This window comes from Petaurus breviceps, unplaced genomic scaffold (assembly GCF_028583685.1).
Source record: "Petaurus breviceps papuanus isolate PSGF00001 unplaced genomic scaffold, PetGlider_PUasm1.0 101, whole genome shotgun sequence".
NCBI lineage: Eukaryota > Metazoa > Chordata > Mammalia > Diprotodontia > Petauridae > Petaurus > Petaurus breviceps.
The window spans coordinates 7,580,688-7,591,942 of NW_027185575.1; positions in this window are offsets into that span (position 1 = coordinate 7,580,688).

Genomic DNA, 11,255 nt, shown 5'->3' on the forward strand with positions numbered 1-11,255 from the left:
TGAAATTAATGTTTGCTGTATAAATATACAATAAACATACATGCATGTCACCTACCAGATACATGCATGCACATCCATGCACACCCACATATACAGATATACACATGCATGCACACATGTATATGCCATCTCTAATAATGTAACATAGAGAATGTCCCCAAAGTTTTAATGTAATGTTAAGTTTTAGTAACTTTAGCCTTTTGTAATACCATGAAAATACACATGCATACGAATCTATATGTATAGATTCTATATGTATAAATAGAATCTATATGTATAAATGCACATAGACTTAAACACATATATGTGTGTAGATCTATTCCCTCTCTCATTCCTACTGGCTGAAAGACCTGGGACAAGTCACTTAACCTCTTAGGGCCCCAGGCATATCCATAAAACTATATGTTGCAGAGCAGAGACTGACCTGTTGGTAGTAGGAGTTTCCTCATCTAAGAGTTGCTTGTGTCAATGGTATCAATGGCTCTGGTCCAAAAGGGACAATAAGTTTTAGAGCTAGAAGGGCATGAAGAGGTCATGTAGTCCAACCCCTTCATTCCCTACCAAGGAAACTGGAACCCAGACAGTAGCATAATGTTCTCAGCACCACAAAGGCAGAGTAGAATAAGAGCCATCATTTGGACCCAGGCCCTTGGACTCCAAGTCCATTTTTATTTCAAAAGAAAAAAAAATCTAATATTAGATGAAGGAAGAAATACTAAGTGGGTAAAACAAACAAACAAACAGACTACTTTTTTCATGATTAATTAAACCACTTGAATTTCTTCATTAATGTATTTCTATGGAAAGTTCTCTCTATCACATCTCATTTTCGTTCTGGATAATGAGGGGTTTATCAAGGGCTTCCATTTCTCCATTCCCTGGTTAAATGCTTGCCCATTTCACTTGTCTAGTCCTTTCACTGGGTAATTTTTCTGTGGCTCAGGGACTTGGATGAAAGCAAAGATGTCTTGCTTATCAAATTTTCAGATTCTCTTAAGCTTCTTGGTATTGAGTGTATGAAACAGGGGTTAAAGACCAGTGCTGTGATTTCATAGGTACAGGAAACTCTTAGGTGAGGAAAGAGTCTCTACCAATGTGGGTCTCCACTTTCTCTTCAACTTGGAGCCTTCATTAGTTCCCTAGGGCATCTAGGAGTTAAGTGACTTACTCAAGGTCACACAGTAAATAGGTGTCAAAATTGAATCTAGGCCTTTTTGGTTTTGAGACCAGCTTTATATTCACTGTACCATACTGCCTCCCATTGGCACAAATAAAGTATATACCCAGATGTTCATAGCATATTTGTGTGGTAGCAAAAAATGTGGAAATGAAGTGAATGTCCATTGTTTGGGGAATAGCTGAAAGAATTATGTTATCCGAGTGTAATGGGATATTATTGAGTCCTGCCCAGACTCAGCCAAGTGCTGAGTGGTAAGTCATGTACTGCCCCAACTTCTTGTGCTATGTTGGAACAGAGACAAATATGACAACAGGCCAAAATCATCCTAGTTCTTTCTGTTATTACAACTCCTCCATTCAAACCTGTTAGCTAGTGTCAGACCGGACCCTTTAATTTCATGGTAAGCCACAGAGAAGAATAAGCATTTGACATGGACAAAGATGAAACCCAACTGAGAAAATGACAATCCAAGAGGATTCTAGACATTTTCTTCCACAGAAATGGAAGTGGGAAATCACTTTGATTGGAACTTGGGGTTAATCCATTAGCCTGTACCCAGAATCAGTGGGCACTGTGCCCATGATGAAGGCAGGCTTCCCAGAATGATAGTGTACTACCCTCTGCATTTTTAATGAAGCCCATGTGTGCTGGCTCTGGTAAACAAAGCCAGTGGGGATGGTTCCTGCTTCAGTACACATCCCAACTGGAAAATGCCAGCCCCCCCATGGAGCACTCCCAAGACTTGTAGATGGTTCAATACAAGCTTCATTGAAACCTAATTGAAAGTAATTAGACTGAATGAGATTACATGGAATCTTAACTGGATAATTAGGACAATTAGATTAAAAGGGGAGCTGCTGAGCCCTAATATTGCTAATTGGAAGCACAATATTTGTTGCATTAAATATCTTCCAGCACCTCACCCTAAACACTAGGCCCAAAAAGTCATTAAGCAGTACTTTGTTATGACTGTACTAGAGAACATTGCTAGCTAGCTGTTCCCTGATCATGGCATTCCATCCTACTTCTTTACCTTGGCACAGGTGCCCGTATCTGGAATCTACTTCTGCCTCACCTTTGCCACTTGGGTTTCCTAATTTCCTTCAAAGCACAAGTCATATGCCACCTCAAATTGAGAAGACAAGTAAAGACACTGATCTTGGAAAAGGAGAAGTAGAGGCATTGACTGTAGATGACTTTCTGAAGGAGGTTAACTGAGAAGGAAGGAAAACCATGCCTTACAAGGATGTTAGGATCAAGTAAGGATTTTTTTTAAGAATGGGAGAGATGTGGGTTTGTTTATAGACTTTTAGTGAAAGGGAAAGAGCAAGACAGAGAGAGATGGAAGATTAGAGAGAGTGGGAGTGATAAAGGAGATGCTCTTCTGGAGAATTCAAGAGGAAATAAGAAGAAAAATGGACAGATGGCTTGGTTTTGGCCAAAAGGGCAACATCTTCATCTGAGACTGGAGTGAGGAAGGAGATAGTCGGGAAATATATCAAACTAATGAGAGATGAGGAGGAGGGGAGAAGGGGGAGTTTAGTATTTCAGTGAAGCATATGGTGACATCCTTAGCTAAGAAAGTGAAAGGGGATGCTTTGAGAGACAGCTGAACTGTTCCCACATTATTTATCAAATGACCCAAACAGTTGCTTTGGAGAGTGGAGTATTAAACTAATTAGGGAACAACAATATGATTGCCTTCAAGCATGGTGGGCCAGCGAAAATTAAATGACAAATTTGTAGTTGACCCGATAAACATGACTTTGTTATTTTCTCTTTCATCTTCATTCAGCAGCAAGTATATTGAAATGAGCTAGGGCATCATCTGGTGGGAGGAATCTAGGGTTGGGCTTGGCAAGAAATGATTTACTGACAATAGGACAAGGTAGCAAGGGATTTCATAGTGGTGGATAATGTACAGTGGAATAAGGATAGGGAAGGAAGGGAAATTTAGCCAGTGCAGGGGTCCAGGAAAGTACTGAGCAATGGAGAGGACAGAGGAGACAGTGAGGACAAAGAACTTCGTGGATGCTTGATAAAAGCCCATTGAAATGTTTTGTGAATTTCCATGTTCACATTTGATTTGCCTAAGGAAAAGAGTCCCTGTCAAGTTTCATAGTTCTTGATAAATCATATTCTCTTCTAAAAGAACGTTTTGGAGCATGGAATCAAATGTCATACTTTTAATGACATAATTGACCATCTTGATTATGCAATTAGCATGGGTGCCATAATTACATAATTAGAACACAGAATCACATCATAATTGAGAAGCACAATTTGATAATTTGAACTGTAATTGTATAATGATGAGCCTTACACAACACCATGCAACACATGCAGAGAGTGATTTCTAGAGCTTGGTGATTTCTAGATTCTCATGTGACAAGAATACTCGAATTACAGTCAGAAGACTCAGTTTCCTTATTTTTAAAATGAGAGGGTTGGCTTAGATGGCCTTTGAGATCCTTCCAACTCTGGATCTGTGCTCCTTTGAGCCTAAGAACTTAATTTATCTGGGTCTCAGTTTCTAATCTGAAGGTGGTTGAAATAGATGTCCTCCAAGGTTCCTTCCTACTCTAAATCTATGGTGCTCTGGCATCTGAGGGTCCTTCTAGCCCTGAAAACCTATGAATTTATGAATTTATTTAGAACAATCTCAAAAAAGGGCATAAGAAACTCAGATTATTCTACTTTTTTTCCAAATTGTTGAAAAGAATAGTGTGGGGCAGCCAGGTAGCATAGCGAGTAAGAGCATCAGCCCCAGTGTCGGGATGACCTGGGATCGAATCCGGGCTCAGACACTTAGCACCCACCCAGAAACACCTGGCTGTGTAACCTTGAACAAGTTACTGGACCCCTTTTGCTTTAAAAAAAAAGTTAGCATTTGTATAATATTTAAAATTTGTTAAAGCACTCTATAAATACCTCATTTGCTCCTTACAATTTTGGATCATTGCATATTATTTTGCATATTAGGAAACTGAGGCAGATAGAAATTGTGATTTGCCTGGGGTCACATAGCTAATACATGTCTGAGGCTGGATTTGAACTCCTGTCTTCCTGATTCTAGGCCCAGTGCTCTATCTGCTGTGCCACCTAGTTGCCTTGGAGTTGTTCTGGTTGATTTGGATAATCCCTTCAAGTGAAAACTAAATGGAAAAGTGTCTTGGGAAAAGATTGCAAGGACAACTATGTAGATGGACAGGGCAGGTCTTAAAATTCTCACTACTATACATATTCCTCAACAAATTCCAAGTTGAAACATATACACACACATTCACACATATATTTAAATTTATATACATTTATTTTATGTAGCATATTTATATAAAATAGAAATGTATATGTTCATATATAAATAGTACATCTTTAAATTTATATATAAAATATTTATATTTTAATATAATTTATATCTATTTACATAATTATATGATATATTATGCACATTATATATTATATAATTATAATATTCTTCCAAATATATACACATTTTAATATACTTATATAAGTGCCGCTATGGATATGTATGTATACACACATACTTATACATGTAGGACAAGCAAGGGACTGCTTAAACAACAATTGCATGCCCTGGGGTTGGCCGATTGGAGAGGCTGCCTCAGCCCCAGCCACATCCACATCGCACCAAGCAGAAAGCTGTTGCATGCACCCAGTGTCAGGGAATAGATGGCAGGCTGAGAGGTGAAGCAGGATCTGGAACTTTCTTCACTGGTCTGGATACTTTGGCTTCGAAGTGGACTTCCATAGATTAAGTGAATGAACCCCTCCCCCCACCCCCACCAGGAGAAGTGGCATGATCTTGGAATGTCTGATTCTGAGGGAATTGTTTCAGGTGAGGAGGCACAGCTGGGGCTGATGGAAAAATGGTTAGAATAGATGGCTAGATGAAATGTAGTCTAAAGGAAGGTATATAGGTAATAATTATGTCTCTCCATCTTGGCCTTCTAAAAGAGATAGGAACATCACTCTTTTTAGAGGTAGGGTAGCCTGAGGCTGAAGAGGGAGAGTGGTAAAGCAATTCAACTTAATACACATTCATTAAAGAGCTTCCACAATCAAAGTATTGTGCTAACACCTAAGGCTATTTGGGTGGGTGGGGGTGAGGTGGGGTGTAGAGTAGATATGATCTTATCAATGTCAAGAAATATTGGTGAGGAATATACTCTATCTGTACACATAGGTATCTTTTCCACAATTTGTAATCTTACAGAGTTGAATCTGATACTGTAAGATTAAGTGACTTGCCCAGATCACAAAGCCAATATGTATCCAGGTCAGAACTTGAACCCAGGACTTTCTGACAGTGAGGTCAGTTTTCCCTCTACTATGCCACATGGCTTCTCCTAAGCCTGAAGAAGATAAATATGGAAATGAAAGTCAGTCCTTATCCTCCAAGAGTTTGCATTCTCATCCTGGATGGATGACAAAACTTAAGGCAATTTGACTCTTCTTAGGGAAGTAAAATCTATGGTAGGGTAAAAAGACAAGAACCCCCCTCCCTCCCCCAGCAAAAAACACCTCACTCCTTCAATGGCTGAAGAAGTTTCTGAAACCCATTGAAAACATCTATGAATCAGAAGGATTTTTTATTCAAATTAGAAAGTTCCAAAGCAAGTTTAAGGGAATGTTTTCATAATGTCTAAGGAAAACAGTTAAACCAAGTGAAATTTCAGGTTGGTGTCCAATTTCACCTAGGTTGTTTGCATCCATTTCTAAGATTGTTCATAGTCTGATACACTGATGGATATGTGACATCATCAATGAAGGTATTCCTTCTAATGATGCTGAATAGGGTATAGTGACTTGCATCAAGTATGAGATGTTTCTATTTCTGCCACTCTTGAGTGACAGTTATCTGTGTTCCAAGTGAAGGCTGAGCTCTCTCCTGGAGGAGCAGACAAAGGGGACGCAAAGAATACCTCTCAGGTTGTTAGTGAGAACGGATTGTTTCTATAGGAAATAGGAAGAAAGTTTTAATTGGAGAAAGGGGGAGGGATTTGAGGAGCAGGAGAAGAGACTTTTCCTTGCCCAGATGTTAGAAAGAAGAAGAGTATTGCACAGAGAAGAAAAGGAAGAACAACTGTACAATCAAGATTAAAATGAGATTTGAGGTTCATTTTGAAGAGGAGGAAGCTAGAGAGAAGAATCTGCTGATCCACCTGAGAATGTTGAGTCACTGAGGTGGAACCAACATGGCAGAATAAAGTCATGGACTTACCTGAGCACTCCCCCAAACCTCTCCAAATACCATTAAATAATGACTCCAAACAAACTCCAGAATGGCAGAACCCACAAAAAAATGCAGTGAAACAAATTTTCAGCCCAAGACAACTTAGAAGGTCAGCAGGAAAAGTCTGTTGTACCAGGGTGAGAGAGGAGTGGAATCCAGCACGGACTTTGTCAGTGCACACCTGGCCCCAACAAACCAGGAGTAGGGCTCTGGGTAATTGAATCAGTGGCAGCAGTGAGTTTCCAGACAGCTCAGCCAATAGATAGCAAACAGATTTTACAACAGTTCAGAAGAAGATTTACAGGGGTCCCTTTGTGGTACCAGAGGCAGGACTCAGTTGCACTGCTTATGCTTCCATCTGTATTGCAGTTCTGTGTCTTACTACCAGTCTTAGGAGGAGCATTAGCAGCTATGGCCACAAGGGAGCAGGGACCCTGGTCACAATTCCAGGGTTGGAAAGGGTGCTTGTGGTTGCTCATAAACCAGTAAAGGAGAGCAGTAAACACACCTCTCCCCAGATCATACCACCTTGAAAGAACCAAAAACTTAGAGGTCCCCAAAATTACCCCTGAAAATAGCTGCACAAAATACTTGAAGCTTGGGACAGTGGCCCCTCCATTTGTGAAGCAGAGCCTCACTTTAGCATAGAGTTAAAAGTCAAGAAACAGCCAGAAAAATGAGCAGACAACAGAAAAAATTTCTGACCATAGAAAGTTACCATGGTGACAAAGAAGGTCAAAACACATATGCAGAAGAAAACAGCAAAGTTAACATTCCTGCATTCAAAGACTCAAAGAAAAAGTATAAATTGTTCTCAAGTCAAGAAAGAGCTCAAAAAGAATTTTAAAAATCAAAGAAGAGGTAGAGGGAAATTTGGAAAGAGAAATGAGAATGATGCAAGAAAATCATGAAAAAAAGTCAATAGCTTGGTAAGGGAGGCACAAAAAATACTTATTAGCCCCTTAAAAACAGAATAAGAGGATTCCAGGAAGATGATTGAGTAGGTCAGAAAATTTCAAGCTCTCAAGATTTTTTTCTTCATAAAAAAGGTAAAATAGCATCTCAGACAAACATAGAACAGTGAAAGTAAATAAGAGTAGGTGCAGAACAGGGTTCCTTGTGGGACAACTGGAGAAGATCTAATGAAAAATTCCAGGACAAGCTTTTTCTCCTGTGAAGAGTGAACACCTCCAGACTGCTCAAACAACAAATGGCAAGCCCTGAGTTTAGGTGGTTTGAGAGGCTACCTCAGCTCCAGCCACAGGACCATTTATCCCAGGACAGTGAGGGGAATTGGGCATCTGAGCTGGGGAAGATCTAGTGAACCTCTGCTGACAAGGGACACCAGACCTGGATGGGTTTCTGGCTGAAAATATCATACCCAGCAAAGCTAAGCATTGTTCTGAATTTAAAAACAAAATGAATATTTAATGCTTTGTCATACTTTCAGGGCTTTGTGAAAAAAAAACTGAACTTCATAGAAGGTTGGACATACAGGAGCCAAGGTAAGTATAAGGCGCATGCCAATAAACAATTACAAGGGACTCAATAAGGATAGCTTATTTACCTTTTATGTATATAAAATGTAACACCTATGTTTAAGCTTATAAGAAAGATTGGGGTAGACCTGAATATGATATGACTTTAAAAAGTAAAACCATTCAAGAACAGCTAAAAGAGTAACTATCTTATACAAATGAGGTATGAGGGGAAAAACCAATAGAGAGTAATTAGGTGGTCTGTTAGTTCTAGAAACCTACTTTCCTCAAAAATGGGTTCAAGAGGGAACAATACATATACATTTAGAAGGGCATAAACATCTTCTAAATTTAGAAAGAAATAAAACTCTAAGGAGATAGGGAGGAGGAGAGGATAAAGGAGGGATCTTTAAAGGGGAGGTTGAGGAATAGGTTAAAAGGGGGATATACAAGGGTGTTCATTTTATGGGAATGGGAGGATAAGGGAGGGATTTGGGGGAGAATAAGAGAGGGATCTTTAGAGTGAGGGAACAGGTATAAAAGATGCACAGAAAGGTTCTCTAATTTATGAGCACAATAAAGGAATTGTTTTGGGGAGTTAGGTTAAGTAATAGAAGAGCAAGGTAGTGAATAGAAGTAAAGTACTGGAGCTAGGAGAGATAGGAAAAAAGAGATAATCATAGACATAAAAGCAAAGATTGGTGGTACAATCTCCTTGGGAAAGTATAATTTTATATGTGTGCATGTATGTATGTTTGTATATATATATATATATATATATATATATATATATATATATGTAAGTATAAATCAGTATCTCTATATAAACATATCCATGCTTAATTGTAGCTGGGTGGGGAGGGAGGAGAAAGGTAGAAAAAGGACAAAGTAAAAAGTGTACATCAGGGAACAAAAGAAAGCCTACAAGGAAGCAAAGAAAAGATGGACAGCTTTCAACATAACAAGCAGTATTTAATATATAGGCTCTCTTGAAATACAATGCTGTGCACATGACATTTTTTTCTTTGCTTATTTTATATTTAAGTTGATAATGTTTCTTTTTCTTTTCTTATTATGTATTTGTTTTAGAATTTATCTAAAATTTAAAAAAATTTCAAAACCAGAATAGGTCAAATGGAAAAGGAGACACAAAAATCCAGTGAAGAGAGGAATGACTTCAAAAGCCTAATTGGCCAAATGGAAATATTCATTTATTTATTTGGGTTTTTTTTGTTTATTTATATAAATTCACTGAAGGTACAAACTCATTAAAAATAGAATTGGTCAAATGGAAAAGTGAGTATAATATCTTACTGAAGAAAATAATTCCTTTATAGTTAGAATTGGGCAAGTTGAAGCTAATGAATTTGTGAGACATTAAGGAACAATTCAAATCAAAAGAATGAAAAAAATAGAAGAAAATGTGAAATATCTCATTGGAAAAACAACTGACCTAGAAAATAGATACAGAAGAGATCATTTAAGAATTATTGAATTACCTAAAAGTCATGATCAGAAAAAGAGTCTAGGGATAAAAGCAGGAACTTGTTTGAAAAGGGACAGGGTCAAGGGAGAAAATAGAATAAATGGGGGATGGGGGACGGGATAAGATGGAGGAAAATGCAGTTAGTCTTTCACATTATAAGTACTATGGAAATGTTTTGCATAACTACACATGTGTAACCTATATTCAATTGCTTGTCTTCCTAGTGGGGGTGGGTGAGGAGGGGAGAAGTTAGAGAATCTGGAAATCAAAGTTTTAAAGACAAATGTTAACATTTATTTTTTACATGCAACCAGGAAATAAGATATACAGGCAATGGGGTATAGAAATCCATCTTGCCCTACAAGAAAGTTAAGGTGGGGAGATAGGCAAGGACACAAGAGAGAAAATATTGGGAGAATGGGTATTCAGTATGCTTGCCATCTTGGGGTAGGGGTAGGGAAGAGAGAGGGAGAAAATTAGAACTCAAAATCTTGTGGAAATGAATGTTGAAAACAAAAAATAAATAAATTTTTTTAAAAAGAGTCTAGACATCATTTTTCAATAAATGATCAAGGAAAACTGCCCTGATATTCTAGAACCTGAAGGTAAAATAGAAATTGAGAGAATCTACCAATCACCTCTTGAAAGAGATCCCCAAATGAAAACTCTCAGGAATATTATAGTCAAATTCCAGACCTCCCATATCAAGGAGAAAATACTGCAAGTATCCAAAAGGAAGCAATTCAAATATGGAACCACAATCAGGATAACACAGGATTTAGCAGATTCTACATTAAAGTATTGTAGGTCTTGGAATATGATATTCTGGAGGGCAAAAGAACTAGGATTACAGTCAAGAATCACCTACCCAGCAAAATGCACCATAATGTTTCAGGGGAATAAATGGCTATTCAATGAAACAGAGGGCTTTCAAGCATTCCTGATGAAAAGACCAGAGCTGAAAAGAAGATTTGACTTTCAAATACAAGATGCAAAATAAACCCCAAAACATTAAAAGGTAATCAAGAAAGATAAATAATAAGGGATTTGATATGGTCAAACTGTTTATACTCCTACATGGGAAAATGATATTTGTAACTCCTAAAAGATTTCTTATTAGTAGAGCAGCTAGTATATAGAAACAGAAAGCAGAGATGTGAGTTCAATGTGATAGTATAATTATCTTTAAAAAATTATAGGATAAGAAAGAAGGGGAAAGGGAGAGGCAGAATGGGATAAATTGTCTGACATAAAAGAGGCCTAGGGGGTGGCTAGGTGGCACAGTGAATAGAGCACCAGCCCTGGAGTCAGGAGGACCTGAGTTCAAATCCAGCCTCAGACACTTAACACAAAAAACTAGCCATGTGACCTTGGGCAAATCATTTAACCCGAATTGCCCTACTGTCCAAAAAGCAAAAAAAAAAAAAAAGCCTGAAAGACATTTACAATGGAGGGGAAAATGGAAGAAGTGGGTGTAAGGGTTATGGGATTTAAAGATCTTCCATGCCCCGTTGGACTTGCTGATGTAGCAGGAAGGGGCGGAGCAAGAGGAAGCGGAAGCCAAGCTAGCGTTCCTGCGTTGGCTGGCGGTGGTGGTGACGGCGGCAGCAGCAGAGGCAGTGGCAGCACAAAGCCCTTTTTGAGTTAGGACTGCTAAGGACTTTCTGCTAAGGACTCCTGCTGAGGACTGCCAGGGGCCGGAGCTGCTGGGAGCGCGCTTCCAGGACGCTGGGTGGTTGCTGTGTGTGGGGAGAGGAGGACCTTTGCCTGAGGTAGCCTGTTCTGTTTTAAAGGCTTGAAAATGTGAGTGCTTTCTACTTTATCTACCTGTGCCAATATCATAACTACTCTGAT